This window comes from Taudactylus pleione, unplaced genomic scaffold (genome assembly GCF_031769625.1).
Source record: "Taudactylus pleione unplaced genomic scaffold, aTauple2 ptg000148l, whole genome shotgun sequence".
Classification (NCBI taxonomy): Eukaryota; Metazoa; Chordata; class Amphibia; order Anura; family Myobatrachidae; genus Taudactylus; species Taudactylus pleione.
Genome location: NW_028284550.1, coordinates 232,680 through 249,544, shown reverse-complemented (window position 1 = coordinate 249,544; position 16,865 = coordinate 232,680).

Sequence of the window (16,865 nt, the reverse complement as noted above, 5' to 3'; positions counted from 1 at the left end):
TATATGCCTGGGTTACACCAGGAGAGAACAGTAGTATATATGCCTGGGTTACACCAGGAGAGAACAGTAGTATATGTGCCTTGGTTACACCAGGAGAGAACAGTAGTATATGTGCCTGGGTTACACCAGGAGAGAACAGTAGTATATGTGCCTGGGTTACACCAGGAGAGAACAGTAATATATGTACCTGGGTTACACCAGGAGAGAGCAGTAGTACATGTGCCTGGGTTACATCAGGAGAGAACAGTAGTATATGTGCCTGGGTTACACCAGGAGAGAACAGTAGTATATGTGCCTGAGTTACACCAGGAGAGTACAGCAGTATACAGTATGTGCCTGGGTTACACCAGGAGGGAACAGTAGTATATATGCCTGGGTTACACCAGGAGAGAACAGTAGTATATGTGGCTGGGTTACACCAGGAGAGTACAGTAGTATACAGTATGTGCCTGGGTTACACCAGGAGAGAACAGTAGTATATGTGCCTGGGTTACACCAGGAGAGAACAGTAGTATATGTGCCTGGGTTACACCAGGAGAGAACAGTAGTATATGTGCCTGGGTTACACCAGGAGAGAACAGTAGTATATGTACCTGGGTTACACCAGGAGAGAGCAGTAGTACATGTACCTGGGTTACACCAGGAGAGAGCAGTAGTACATGTGCCTGGGTTACATCAGGAGAGAACAGTAGTATATGTGCCTGGGTTACACCAGGAGAGAACAGTAGTATATGTGCCTGAGTTACACCAGGAGAGTACAGCAGTATATGTTCCTGGGTTACACCAGGAGAGAACAGTAGTATATATGCCTGGGTTACACCAGGAGAGAACAGTAGTATATGTGCCTGGGTTACACCAGGAGAGTACAGTAGTATATATGCCTGGGTTACACCAGGAGAGAACAGTAATATATGTGCCTGGGTTACACCAGGAGAGAACAGTAGTATATATGCCTGGGTTACACCAGGAGAGAACAGTAGTATATGTGCCTGGGTTACACCAGGAGAGTACAGTAGTATACAGTATGTGCCTGGGTTACACCAGGAGAGAACAGTAGTATATGTGCCTGGGTTACACCAGGAGAGAACAGTAGTATATATGCCTGGGTTACACCAGGAGAGAACAGTAGTATATGTTCCTGGGTTACACCAGGAGAGAACAGTAGTATATGTTCCTGGGTTACACCAGGAGAGAACAGTAGTATATATGCCTGGGTTACACCAGGAGAGAACAGTAGTATATATGCCTGGGTTACACCAGGAGAGAACAGTAGTATATGTGCCTTGGTTACACCAGGAGAGAACAGTAGTATATGTGCCTGGGTTACACCAGGAGAGAAAAGTAGTATATGTGCCTGGGTTACACCAGGAGAGTACAGTAGTATATGTGCCTGGGTTACACCAGGAGAGTAGAGTACCTGGGTTACACCAGGAGAGAGCAGTAGTACATGTGCCTGGGTTACATCAGGAGAGAACAGTAGTATATGTGCCTGGGTTACACCAGGAGAGAACAGTAGTATATGTGCCTGGGTTACACCAGGAGAGAACAGTAGTATATATGCCTGGGTTACACCAGGAGAGAACAGTAGTATATGTGCCTGGGTTACACCAGGAGAGTACAGTAGTATATATGCCTGGGTTACACCAGGAGAGAACAGTAATATATGTGCCTGGGTTACACCAGGAGAGAACAGTAGTATATATGCCTGGGTTACACCAGGAGAGAACAGTAGTATATGTGCATGGGTTACAACAGGAGAGTACAGTAGTATACAGTATGTGCCTGGGTTACACCAGGAGAGAACAGTAGTATATGTGCCTGGGTTACACCAGGAGAGAACAGTAGTATATATGCCTGGGTTACACCAGGAGAGAACAGTAGTATATGTTCCTGGGTTACACCAGGAGAGAACAGTAGTATACAGTATGTGCCTGGGTTACACCAGGAGAGAGCAGTAGTATATGTGCCTGGGTTACACCAGGAGAGAACAGTAGTATATATGCCTGGTTTACACCAGGAGAGAACAGTAGTGTATGTGCCTGGGTTACACCAGGAAAGAACAGTAGTATATGTACCTGGGTTACACCAGGAGAGAACAGTAGTATATGTGCCTGAGTTACACCAGGAGAGTACAGCAGTATACAGTATGTGCCTGGGTTACACCAGGAGAGAGCAGTAGTATATGTGCCTGGGTTACACCAGGAGAGAACAGTAGTATATAGGCCTGGGTTACACCAGGAGAGAACAGTAGTATATGTGCCTGGGTTACACCAGGAGAGAACAGTAGTATATATGCCTGGGTTACACCAGGAGAGAACAGTGGTATATATGCCTGGGTTACACCAGGAGAGAACAGTAGTATATGTGCCTTGGTTACACCAGGAGAGAACAGTAGTATATGTGCCTGGGTTACGCCAGGAGAGAACAGTAGTATATGTGCCTGGGTTACACCAGGAGAGAACAGTAGTATATGTTCCTGGGTTACACCAGGAGAGAACAGTAGTATATATGCCTGGGTTACACCAGGAGAGAACAGTAGTATATATGCCTGGGTTACACCAGGAGAGAACAGTAGTATATGTGCCTGGGTTACACCAGGAGAGAACAGTAGTATATATGCCTGGGTTACACCAGGAGAGTAGAGTACCTGGGTTACACCAGGAGAGAACAGTAGTATACAGTATGTGCCTGGGTTACACCAGGAGAGAACAGTAGTATATGTGCCTGGGTTACACCAGGAGAGAACAGTAGTATATGTGCCTGGGTTACACCAGGAGAGAACAGTAGTATATGTGCCTGGGTCACACCAGGAGAGAAAAGTAGTGTATGTGCCTGGGTTACACCTGGAGAATACAGTAGTATATGTGCCTGGGTTACACCAGGAGAGAACAGTAGTATATGTGCCTGGGTTACACCAGGAGAGAACATTAGTATATGTGCCTGGGTTACACCAGGAGAGAACAGTAGTATATGTGCCTGGGTTACACCAGGAGAGAAAAGTAGTATATGTGCCTGGGTTACTCAAGGAGAGAACAGTAGTATATGTGCCTGGGTAACACCAGGAGAGTACAGTAGTGTATGTGCCTGGGTTACACCAGGAGAGAACAGTAGTATATGTTCCTGGGTTACACCAGGAGAGAACAGTAGTATATATGCCTGGGTTACACCAGGAGAGAACAGTAGTATATGTTCCTGGGTTACACCAGGAGAGAACAGTAGTATATATGCCTGGGTTACACCAGGAGAGAACAGTAGTATATATGCCTGGGTTACACCAGGAGAGAACAGTAGTATATGTGCCTTGGTTACACCAGGAGAGAACAGTAGTATATGTGCCTGGGTTACACCAGGAGAGAAAAGTAGTATATGTGCCTGGGTTACGCCAGGAGAGAACAGTAGTATATGTGCCTGGGTTACACCAGGAGAGAACAGTAGTATATGTTCCTGGGTTACACCAGGAGAGAACAGTAGTATATATGCCTGGGTTACACCAGGAGAGAACAGTAGTATATATGCCTGGGTTACACCAGGAGAGAACAGTAGTATATGTGCCTGGGTTACACCAGGAGAGAACAGTAGTATATATGCCTGGGTTACACCAGGAGAGTAGAGTACCTGGGTTACACCAGGAGAGAACAGTAGTATACAGTATGTGCCTGGGTTACACCAGGAGAGAACAGTAGTATATGTGCCTGGGTTACACCAGGAGAGAACAGTAGTATATGTGCCTGGGTTACACCAGGAGAGAACAGTAGTATATGTGCCTGGGTCACACCAGGAGAGAAAAGTAGTGTATGTGCCTGGGTTAAACCTGGAGAATACAGTAGTATATGTGCCTGGGTTACACCAGGAGAGAACAGTAGTATATGTGCCTGGGTTACACCAGGAGAGAATAGTAGTATATGTGCCTGGGTTACACCAGGAGAGAACAGTAGTATATGTGCCTGGGTTACACCAGGAGAGAAAAGTAGTATATGTGCCTGGGTTACTCCAGGAGAGAACAGTAGTATATGTGCCTGGGTTACACCAGGAGAGTAGAGTACCTGAGTTACACCAGGAGAGAATAGTAGTATATGTGCCTGGGTTACACCAGGAGAGAACAGTAGTATATGTGCCTGGGTTACACCAGGAGAGTAGAGTACCTGAGTTACACCAGGAGAGAATAGTAGTATATGTGCCTGGGTTACACCAGGAGAGAAAAGTAGTATATATGCCTGGGTTACACCAGGAGAGAACAGTAATATATGTGCCTGGGTTACACCAGGAGAGAACAGTAGTATATGTACGTGGGTTACACCAGGAGAGAACAGTAGTGTATGTGCCTGGGTTACACCAGGAGAGAACAGTAATATATGTGCCTGGGTTACACCAGGAGAGAACAGTAGTATATGTGCCTGGGTTACACCAGGAGAGAACAGTAGTATATGTGCCTGGGTTACACCAGGAGAGAAAAGTAGTATATGTGCCTGGGTTACTCAAGGAGAGAACAGTAGTATATGTGCCTGGGTAACACCAGGAGAGTACAGTAGTGTATGTGCCTGGGTTACACCAGGAGAGAACAGTAGTATATGTTCCTGGGTTACACCAGGAGAGAACAGTAGTATATATGCCTGGGTTACACCAGGAGAGAACAGTAGTATATGTTCCTGGGTTACACCAGGAGAGAACAGTAGTATATATGCCTGGGTTACACCAGGAGAAAACAGTAGTATATATGCCTGGGTTACACCAGGAGAGAACAGTAGTATATGTGCCTTGGTTACACCAGGAGAGAACAGTAGTATATGTGCCTGGGTTACACCAGGAGAGAAAAGTAGTATATGTGCCTGGGTTACGCCAGGAGAGAACAGTAGTATATGTGCCTGGGTTACACCAGGAGAGAACAGTAGTATATGTTCCTGGGTTACACCAGGAGAGAACAGTAGTATATATGCCTGGGTTACACCAGGAGAGAACAGTAGTATATATGCCTGGGTTACACCAGGAGAGAACAGTAGTATATGTGCCTGGGTTACACCAGGAGAGAACAGTAGTATATATGCCTGGGTTACACCAGGAGAGTAGAGTACCTGGGTTACACCAGGAGAGAACAGTAGTATACAGTATGTGCCTGGGTTACACCAGGAGAGAACAGTAGTATATGTGCCTGGGTTACACCAGGAGAGAACAGTAGTATATGTGCCTGGGTTACACCAGGAGAGAACAGTAGTATATGTGCCTGGGTCACACCAGGAGAGAAAAGTAGTGTATGTGCCTGGGTTAAACCTGGAGAATACAGTAGTATATGTGCCTGGGTTACACCAGGAGAGAACAGTAGTATATGTGCCTGGGTTACACCAGGAGAGAACAGTAGTATATGTGCCTGGGTTACACCAGGAGAGAACAGTAGTATATGTGCCTGGGTTACACCAGGAGAGAAAAGTAGTATATGTGCCTGGGTTACTCCAGGAGAGAACAGTAGTATATGTGCCTGGGTTACACCAGGAGAGTAGAGTACCTGAGTTACACCAGGAGAGAATAGTAGTATATGTGCCTGGGTTACACCAGGAGAGAACAGTAGTATATGTGCCTGGGTTACACCAGGAGAGTAGAGTACCTGAGTTACACCAGGAGAGAATAGTAGTATATGTGCCTGGGTTACACCAGGAGAGAAAAGTAGTATATGTGCCTGGGTTACACCAGGAGAGAACAGTAGTATATGTGCCTGGGTTACACCAGGAGAGTAGAGTACCTGAGTTACACCAGGAGAGAATAGTAGTATATGTGCCTGGGTTACACCAGGAGAGAAAAGTAGTATATGTGCCTGGGTTACACCAGGAGAGAACAGTAGTATATGTGCCTGGGTTACACCAGGAGAGAACAGTAGTATATGTGCCTGGGTTACACCAGGAGAGAAAAGTAGTATATGTGCCTGGGTTACTCCAGGAGAGAACAGTAGTATATGTGCCTGGGTTACACCAGGAGAGTAGAGTACCTGAGTTACACCAGGAGAGATTAGTAGTATATGTGCCTGGGTTACACCAGGAGAGAACAGTAGTATATGTGCCTGGGTTACACCAGGAGAGTAGAGTACCTGAGTTACACCAGGAGAGAACAGTAGTATACAGTATGTGCCTGGGTTACACCAGGAGAGAACAGTAGTATATGTGCCTGGGTTACACCAGGAGAGAACAGTAGTATATGTGCCTGGGTTACACCAGGAGAGAACAGTAGTATATGTGCCTGGGTCACACCAGGAGAGAAAAGTAGTGTATGTGCCTGGGTTAAACCTGGAGAATACAGTAGTATATGTGCCTGGGTTACACCAGGAGAGAACAGTAGTATATGTGCCTGGGTTACACCAGGAGAGAACAGTAGTATATGTGCCTGGGTTACACCAGGAGAGAACAGTAGTATATGTGCCTGGGTTACACCAGGAGAGAAAAGTAGTATATGTGCCTGGGTTACTCCAGGAGAGAACAGTAGTATATGTGCCTGGGTTACACCAGGAGAGTAGAGTACCTGAGTTACACCAGGAGAGAATAGTAGTATATGTGCCTGGGTTACACCAGGAGAGAACAGTAGTATATGTGCCTGGGTTACACCAGGAGAGTAGAGTACCTGAGTTACACCAGGAGAGAATAGTAGTATATGTGCCTGGGTTACACCAGGAGAGAAAAGTAGTATATGTGCCTGGGTTACACCAGGAGAGAACAGTAGTATATGTGCCTGGGTTACACCAGGAGAGTAGAGTACCTGAGTTACACCAGGAGAGAATAGTAGTATATGTGCCTGGGTTACACCAGGAGAGAAAAGTAGTATATGTGCCTGGGTTACACCAGGAGAGAACAGTAGTATATGTGCCTGGGTTACACCAGGAGAGAACAGTAGTATATGTGCCTGGGTTACACCAGGAGAGAAAAGTAGTATATGTGCCTGGGTTACTCCAGGAGAGAACAGTAGTATATGTGCCTGGGTTACACCAGGAGAGTAGAGTACCTGAGTTACACCAGGAGAGATTAGTAGTATATGTGCCTGGGTTACACCAGGAGAGAACAGTAGTATATGTGCCTGGGTTACACCAGGAGAGTAGAGTACCTGAGTTACACCAGGAGAGAATAGTAGTATATGTGCCTGGGTTACACCAGGAGAGAAAAGTAGTATATGTGCCTGGGTTACACCAGGAGAGAACAGTAGTATATGTGCCTGGGTTACACCAGGAGAGAACAGTAGTATATGTGCCTGGGTTACACCAGGAGAGAACAGTAGTATATGTGCCTGGGTTACACCAGGAGAGAACAGTAGTATATGTACCTGGGTTACACCAGGAGAGAGCAGTAGTACATGTACCTGGGTTACACCAGGAGAGAGCAGTAGTACATGTGCCTGGGTTACATCAGGAGAGAACAGTAGTATATGTGCCTGGGTTACACCAGGAGAGAACAGTAGTATATGTGCCTGAGTTACACCAGGAGAGTACAGCAGTATACAGTATGTGCCTGGGTTACACCAGGAGAGAGCAGTAGTATATGTGCCTGGGTTACACCAGGAGAGAACAGTAGTATATATGCCTGGGTTACACCAGGAGAGAACAGTAGTATATGTTCCTGGGTTACACCAGGAGAGAACAGTAGTATATATGCCTGGGTTACACCAGGAGAGAACAGTAGTATATGTGCCTGGGTTACACCAGGAGAGTACAGTAGTATATATGCCTGGGTTACACCAGGAGAGAACAGTAATATATGTGCCTGGGTTACACCAGGAGAGAACAGTAGTATATATGCCTGGGTTACACCAGGAGAGAACAGTAGTATATGTGCCTGGGTTACACCAGGACAGTACAGTAGTATACAGTATGTGCCTGGGTTACACCAGGAGAGTACAGTAGTATACAGTATGTGCCTGGGTTACACCAGGAGAGAACAGTAGTATATGTGCCTGGGTTACACCAGGAGAGTACAGTAGTATACAGTATGTGCCTGGGTTACACCAGGAGAGAACAGTAATATATGTGCCTGGGTTACACCAGGAGAGAACAGTAGTATATATGCCTGGGTTACACCAGGAGAGAACAGTAGTATATGTGCCTGGGTTACACCAGGACAGTACAGTAGTATACAGTATGTGCCTGGGTTACACCAGGAGAGTACAGTAGTATACAGTATGTGCCTGGGTTACACCAGGAGAGAACAGTAGTATATGTGCCTGGGTTACACCAGGAGAGTACAGTAGTATACAGTATGTGCCTGGGTTACACCAGGAGAGAACAGTAGTATATGTGCCTGGGTTACACCAGGAGAGAACAGTAGTATATGTGCCTGAGTTACACCAGGAGAGTACAGCAGTATACAGTATGTGCCTGGGTTACACCAGGAGAGAGCAGTAGTATATGTGCCTGGGTTACACCAGGAGAGAACAGTAGTATATATGCCTGGGTTACACCAGGAGAGAACAGTAGTATATGTTCCTGGGTTACACCAGGAGAGAACAGTAGTATATATGCCTGGGTTAAACCTGGAGAATACAGTAGTATATGTGCCTGGGTTACACCAGGAGAGAACAGTAGTATATGTGCCTGGGTTACACCAGGAGAGAACAGTAGTATATGTGCCTGGGTTACACCAGGAGAGAACAGTAGTATATATGCCTGGGTTACACCAGGAGAGAACAGTAGTATATGTTCCTGGGTTACACCAGGAGAGAACAGTAGTATATATGCCTGGGTTAAACCTGGAGAATACAGTAGTATATGTGCCTGGGTTACACCAGGAGAGAACAGTAGTATATGTGCCTGGGTTACACCAGGAGAGAAAAGTAGTATATGTGCCTGGGTTACTCCAGGAGAGAACAGTAGTATATGTGCCTGGGTTACACCAGGAGAGTAGAGTACCTGAGTTACACCAGGAGAGAATAGTAGTATATGTGCCTGGGTTACACCAGGAGAGAACAGTATATGTGCCTGGGTTACACCAGGAGAGTAGAGTACCTGAGTTACACCAGGAGAGAATAGTAGTATATGTGCCTGGGTTACACCAGGAGAGAAAAGTAGTATATGTGCCTGGGTTACACCAGGAGAGAACAGTAATATATGTACCTGGGTTACACCAGGAGAGAGCAGTAGTACATGTGCCTGGGTTACATCAGGAGAGAACAGTAGTATATGTGCCTGGGTTACACCAGGAGAGAACAGTAGTATATGTGCCTGAGTTACACCAGGAGAGTACAGCAGTATACAGTATGTGCCTGGGTTACACCAGGAGAGAACAGTAGTATATATGCCTGGGTTACACCAGGAGAGAACAGTAGTATATGTGCCTGGGTTACACCAGGAGAGTACAGTAGTATACAGTATGTGCCTGGGTTACACCAGGAGAGAACAGTAGTATATGTGCCTGGGTTACACCAGGAGAGAACAGTAGTATATGTGCCTGGGTTACACCAGGAGAGAACAGTAGTATATGTGCCTGGGTTACACCAGGAGAGAACAGTAGTATATGTACCTGGGTTACACCAGGAGAGAGCAGTAGTACATGTACCTGGGTTACACCAGGAGAGAGCAGTAGTACATGTGCCTGGGTTACATCAGGAGAGAACAGTAGTATATGTGCCTGGGTTACACCAGGAGAGAACAGTAGTATATGTGCCTGAGTTACACCAGGAGAGTACAGCAGTATACAGTATGTGCCTGGGTTACACCAGGAGAGAGCAGTAGTATATGTGCCTGGGTTACACCAGGAGAGAACAGTAGTATATATGCCTGGGTTACACCAGGAGAGAACAGTAGTATATGTTCCTGGGTTACACCAGGAGAGAACAGTAGTATATATGCCTGGGTTACACCAGGAGAGAACAGTAGTATATGTGCCTGGGTTACACCAGGAGAGTACAGTAGTATATATGCCTGGGTTACACCAGGAGAGAACAGTAATATATGTGCCTGGGTTACACCAGGAGAGAACAGTAGTATATATGCCTGGGTTACACCAGGAGAGAACAGTAGTATATGTGCCTGGGTTACACCAGGACAGTACAGTAGTATACAGTATGTGCCTGGGTTACACCAGGAGAGAACAGTAGTATATGTGCCTGGGTTACACCAGGAGAGAACAGTAGTATATATGCCTGGGTTACACCAGGAGAGAACAGTAGTATATGTTCCTGGGTTACACCAGGAGAGAACAGTAGTATATATGCCTGGGTTACACCAGGAGAGAACAGTAGTATATATGCCTTGGTTACACCAGGAGAGAACAGTAGTATATGTGCCTGGGTTACACCAGGAGAGAAAAGTAGTTTATGTGCCTGGGTTACACCAGGAGAGTACAGTAGTATATGTGCCTGGGTTACACCAGGAGAGTAGAGTACCTGGGTTACACCAGGAGAGAACAGTAGTATACAGTATGTGCCTGGGTTACACCAGGAGAGAGCAGTAGTATATGTGCCTGGGTTACACCAGGAGAGAACAGTAGTATATAAGCCTGGTTTACACCAGGAGAGAACAGTAGTGTATGTGCCTGGGTTACACCAGGAAAGAACAGTAGTATATGTACCTGGGTTACACCAGGAGAGAACAGTAGTATATGTGCCTGAGTTACACCAGGAGAGTACAGCAGTATACAGTATGTGCCTGGGTTACACCAGGAGAGAGCAGTAGTATATGTGCCTGGGTTACACCAGGAGAGAACAGTAGTATATATGCCTGGGTTACACCAGGAGAGAACAGTAGTATATGTGCCTGGGTTACACCAGGAGAGTACAGTAGTATACAGTATGTGCCTGGGTTACGCCAGGAGAGAACAGTAGTATATGTGCCTGGGTTACACCAGGAGAGAACAGTAGTATATATGCCTGGGTTACACCAGGAGAGAAAAGTAGTATATGTGCCTGGGTTACGCCAGGAGAGAACAGTAGTATATATGCCTGGGTTACACCAGGAGAGAACAGTAGTATATGTTCCTGGGTTACACCAGGAGAGAACAGTAGTATATATGCCTGGGTTACACCATGAGAGAACAGTAGTATATATGCCTGGGTTACACCAAGAGAGAACAGTAGTATATGTGCCTGGGTTACACCAGGAGAGAACAGTAGTATATATGCCTGGGTTACACCAGGAGAGTAGAGTACCTGGGTTACACCAGGAGAGAACAGTAGTATACAGTATGTGCCTGGGTTACACCAGGAGAGAACAGTAGTATATGTGCCTGGGTTACACCAGGAGAGAACAGTAGTATATGTGCCTGGGTCACACCAGGAGAGAACAGTAGTATATGTGCCTGGGTCACACCAGGAGAGAAAAGTAGTGTATGTGCCTGGGTTACACCAGGAGAGAACAGTAGTATATGTGCCTGGGTTACACCAGGAGAGAACAGTAGTATATGTGCCTGGGTTACACCAGGAGAGAACAGTAGTATATGTGCCTGGGTTACACCAGGAGAGAACAGTAGTATATGTGCCTGGGTTACACCAGGAGAGAAAAGTAGTATATGTGCCTGGGTTACTCCAGGAGAGAACAGTAGTATATGTGCCTGGGTTACACCAGGAGAGTAGAGTACCTGAGTTACACCAGGAGAGAATAGTAGTATATGTGCCTGGGTTACACCAGGAGAGAACAGTAGTATATGTGCCTGGGTTACACCAGGAGAGTAGAGTACCTGAGTTACACCAGGAGAGAACAGTAGTATATGTGCCTGGGTTACACCAGGAGAGAACAGTAGTATATGTGCCTGGGTTACACCAGGAGAGAACAGTAATATATGTACCTGGGTTACACCAGGAGAGAGCAGTAGTACATGTGCCTGGGTTACATCAGGAGAGAACAGTAGTATATGTGCCTGGGTTACACCAGGAGAGAACAGTAGTATATGTGCCTGAGTTACACCAGGAGAGTACAGCAGTATACAGTATGTGCCTGGGTTACACCAGGAGAGAACAGTAGTATATATGCCTGGGTTACACCAGGAGAGAACAGTAGTATATGTGCCTGGGTTACACCAGGAGAGTACAGTAGTATACAGTATGTGCCTGGGTTACACCAGGAGAGAACAGTAGTATATGTGCCTGGGTTACACCAGGAGAGAACAGTAGTATATGTGCCTGGGTTACACCAGGAGAGAACAGTAGTATATGTGCCTGGGTTACACCAGGAGAGAACAGTAGTATATGTACCTGGGTTACACCAGGAGAGAGCAGTAGTACATGTACCTGGGTTACATCAGGAGAGAACAGTAGTACATGTGCCTGGGTTACATCAGAAGAGAACAGTAGTATATGTGCCTGGGTTACACCAGGAGAGAACAGTAGTATATGTGCCTGAGTTACACCAGGAGAGTACAGCAGTATACAGTATGTGCCTGGGTTACACCAGGAGAGAGCAGTAGTATATGTGCCTGGGTTACACCAGGAGAGAACAGTAGTATATATGCCTGGGTTACACCAGGAGAGAACAGTAGTATATGTTCCTGGGTTACACCAGGAGAGAACAGTAGTATATATGCCTGGGTTACACCAGGAGAGAACAGTAGTATATGTGCCTGGGTTACACCAGGAGAGTACAGTAGTATATATGCCTGGGTTACACCAGGAGAGAACAGTAATATATGTGCCTGGGTTACACCAGGAGAGAACAGTAGTATATATGCCTGGGTTACACCAGGAGAGAACAGTAGTATATGTGCCTGGGTTACACCTGGAGAGTACAGTAGTATACAGTATGTGCCTGGGTTACACCAGGAGAGAACAGTAGTATATGTGCCTGGGTTACACCAGGAGAGAACAGTAGTATATGTGCCTGGGTTACACCAGGAGAGAACAGTAGTATATGTTCCTGGGTTACACCAGGAGAGAACAGTAGTATATATGCCTGGGTTACACCAGGAGAGAACAGTGGTATATATGCCTGGGTTACACCAGGAGAGAACAGTAGTATATGTGCCTTGGTTACACCAGGAGAGAACAGTAGTATATGTGCCTGGGTTACACCAGGAGAGAAAAGTAGTATATGTGCCTGGGTTACACCAGGAGAGTACAGTAGTATATGTGCCTGGGTTACACCAGGAGAGTAGAGTACCTGGGTTACACCAGGAGAGAACAGTAGTATACAGTATGTGCCTGGGTTACACCAGGAGAGAGCAGTAGTATATGTACCTGGGTTACACCAGGAGAGAACAGTAGTATATATGCCTGGTTTACACCAGGAGAGAACAGTAGTGTATGTGCCTGGGTTACACCAGGAAAGAACAGTAGTATATGTACCTGGGTTACACCAGGAGAGAACAGTAGTATATGTGCCTGAGTTACACCAGGAGAGTACAGCAGTATACAGTATGTGCCTGGGTTACACCAGGAGAGAGCAGTAGTATATGTGCCTGGGTTACACCAGGAGAGAACAGTAGTATATATGCCTGGGTTACACCAGGAGAGAACAGTAGTATATGTGCCTGGGTTACACCAGGAGAGTACAGTAGTATACAGTATGTGCCTGGGTTACGCCAGGAGAGAACAGTAGTATATGTGCCTGGGTTACGCCAGGAGAGAACAGTAGTATATATGCCTGGGTTACACCAGGAGAGAACAGTAGTATATGTTCCTGGGTTACACCAGGAGAGAACAGTAGTATATATGCCTGGGTTACACCAGGAGTGAACAGTAGTATATATGCCTGGGTTACACCAGGAGAGAACAGTAGTATATGTGCCTGGGTTACACCAGGAGAGAACAGTAGTATATGTGCCTGGGTTACACCAGGAGAGAAAAGTAGTATATGTGCCTGGGTTACGCCAGGAGAGAACAGTAGTATATGTGCCTGGGTTACACCAGGAGAGAACAGTAGTATATAAGCCTGGTTTACACCAGGAGAGAACAGTAGTGTATGTGCCTGGGTTACACCAGGAAAGAACAGTAGTATATGTACCTGGGTTACACCAGGAGAGAACAGTAGTATACAGTATGTGCCTGGGTTACACCAGGAGAGAACAGTAGTATATGTGCCTGGGTTACACCAGGAGAGAACAGTAGTATATGTGCCTGGGTTACACCAGGAGAGAACAGTAGTATATGTGCCTGGGTCACACCAGGAGAGAAAAGTAGTGTATGTGCCTGGGTTACACCTGGAGAATACAGTAGTATATGTGCCTGGGTTACACCAGGAGAGAACAGTAGTATATGTGCCTGGGTTACACCAGGAGAGAACAGTAGTATATGTGCCTGGGTTACACCAGGAGAGAACAGTAGTATATGTGCCTGGGTTACACCAGGAGAGAAAAGTAGTATATGTGCCTGGGTTATTCCAGGAGAGAACAGTAGTATATGTGCCTGGGTTACACCAGGAGAGTACAGTAGTATATATGCCTGGGTTACACCAGGAGAGAACAGTAATATATGTGCCTGGGTTACACCAGGAGAGTAGAGTACCTGGGTTACACCAGGAGAGAACAGTAGTATACAGTATGTGCCTGGGTTACACCAGGAGAGAGCAGTAGTATATGTGCCTGGGTTACACCAGGAGAGAACAGTAGTATATATGCCTGGTTTACACCAGGAGAGAACAGTTGTGTATGTGCCTGGGTTACACCAGGAAAGAACAGTAGTATATGTACCTGGGTTACACCAGGAGAGAACAGTAGTATATGTGCCTGAGTTACACCAGGAGAGTTCAGCAGTATACAGTATGTGCTTGGGTTACACCAGGAGAGAGCAGTAGTATATGTGCCTGGGTTACACCAGGAGAGAACAGTAGTATATATGCCTGGGTTACACCAGGAGAGAACAGTAGTATATGTGCTTGGGTTACACCAGGAGAGTACAGTAGTATACAGTATGTGCCTGGGTTACGCCAGGAGAGAACAGTAGTATATGTGCCTGGGTAACACCAGGAGAGTACAGTAGTGTATGTGCCTGGGTTACACCAGGAGAGAACAGTAGTATATGTTCCTGGGTTACACCAGGAGAGAACAGTAGTATATATGCCTGGGTTACACCAGGAGAGAACAGTAGTATATGTTCCTGGGTTACACCAGGAGAGAACAGTAGTATATATGCCTGGGTTACACCAGGAGAGAACAGTAGTATATATGCCTGGGTTACACCAGGAGAGAACAGTAGTATATGTGCCTTGGTTACACCAGGAGAGAACAGTAGTATATGTGCCTGGGTTACACCAGGAGAGAAAAGTAGTATATGTGCCTGGGTTACGCCAGGAGAGAACAGTAGTATATGTGCCTGGGTTACACCAGGAGAGAACAGTAGTATATGTTCCTGGGTTACACCAGGAGAGAACAGTAGTATATATGCCTGGGTTACACCAGGAGAGAACAGTAGTATATATGCCTGGGTTACACCAGGAGAGAACAGTAGTATATGTGCCTGGGTTACACCAGGAGAGAACAGTAGTATATATGCCTGGGTTACACCAGGAGAGTAGAGTACCTGGGTTACACCAGGAGAGAACAGTAGTATACAGTATGTGCCTGGGTTACACCAGGAGAGAACAGTAGTATATGTGCCTGGGTTACACCAGGAGAGAACAGTAGTATATGTGCCTGGGTTACACCAGGAGAGAACAGTAGTATATGTGCCTGGGTCACACCAGGAGAGAAAAGTAGTGTATGTGCCTGGGTTAAACCTGGAGAATACAGTAGTATATGTGCCTGGGTTACACCAGGAGAGAACAGTAGTATATGTGCCTGGGTTACACCAGGAGAGAATAGTAGTATATGTGCCTGGGTTACACCAGGAGAGAACAGTAGTATATGTGCCTGGGTTACACCAGGAGAGAAAAGTAGTATATGTGCCTGGGTTACTCCAGGAGAGAACAGTAGTATATGTGCCTGGGTTACACCAGGAGAGTAGAGTACCTGAGTTACACCAGGAGAGAATAGTAGTATATGTGCCTGGGTTACACCAGGAGAGAACAGTAGTATATGTGCCTGGGTTACACCAGGAGAGTAGAGTACCTGAGTTACACCAGGAGAGAATAGTAGTATATGTGCCTGGGTTACACCAGGAGAGAAAAGTAGTATATATGCCTGGGTTACACCAGGAGAGAACAGTAATATATGTGCCTGGGTTACACCAGGAGAGAACAGTAGTATATGTACCTGGGTTACACCAGGAGAGAACAGTAGTGTATGTGCCTGGGTTACACCAGGAGAGAACAGTAATATATGTGCCTGGGTTACACCAGGAGAGAACAGTAGTATATGTGCCTGGGTTACACCAGGAGAGAACAGTAGTATATGTGCCTGGGTTACACCAGGAGAGAAAAGTAGTATATGTGCCTGGGTTACTCAAGGAGAGAACAGTAGTATATGTGCCTGGGTAACACCAGGAGAGTACAGTAGTGTATGTGCCTGGGTTACACCAGGAGAGAACAGTAGTATATGTTCCTGGGTTACACCAGGAGAGAACAGTAGTATATATGCCTGGGTTACACCAGGAGAGAACAGTAGTATATATGCCTGGGTTACACCAGGAGAGAACAGTAGTATATATGCCTGGGTTACACCAGGAGAGAACAGTAGTATATGTGCCTGGGTTACACCAGGAGAGAACAGTAGTATATATGCCTGGGTTACACCAGGAGAGTAGAGTACCTGGGTTACACCAGGAGAGAACAGTAGTATACAGTATGTGCCTGGGTTACACCAGGAGAGAACAGTAGTATATGTGCCTGGGTTACACCAGGAGAGAACAGTAGTATATGTGCCTGGGTTACACCAGGAGAGAACAGTAGTATATGTGCCTGGGTCACACCAGGAGAGAAAAGTAGTGTATGTGCCTGGGTTAAACCTGGAGAATACAGTAGTATATGTGCCTGGGTTACACCAGGAGAGAACAGTAGTATATGTGCCTGGGTTACACCAGGAGAGAATAGTAGTATATGT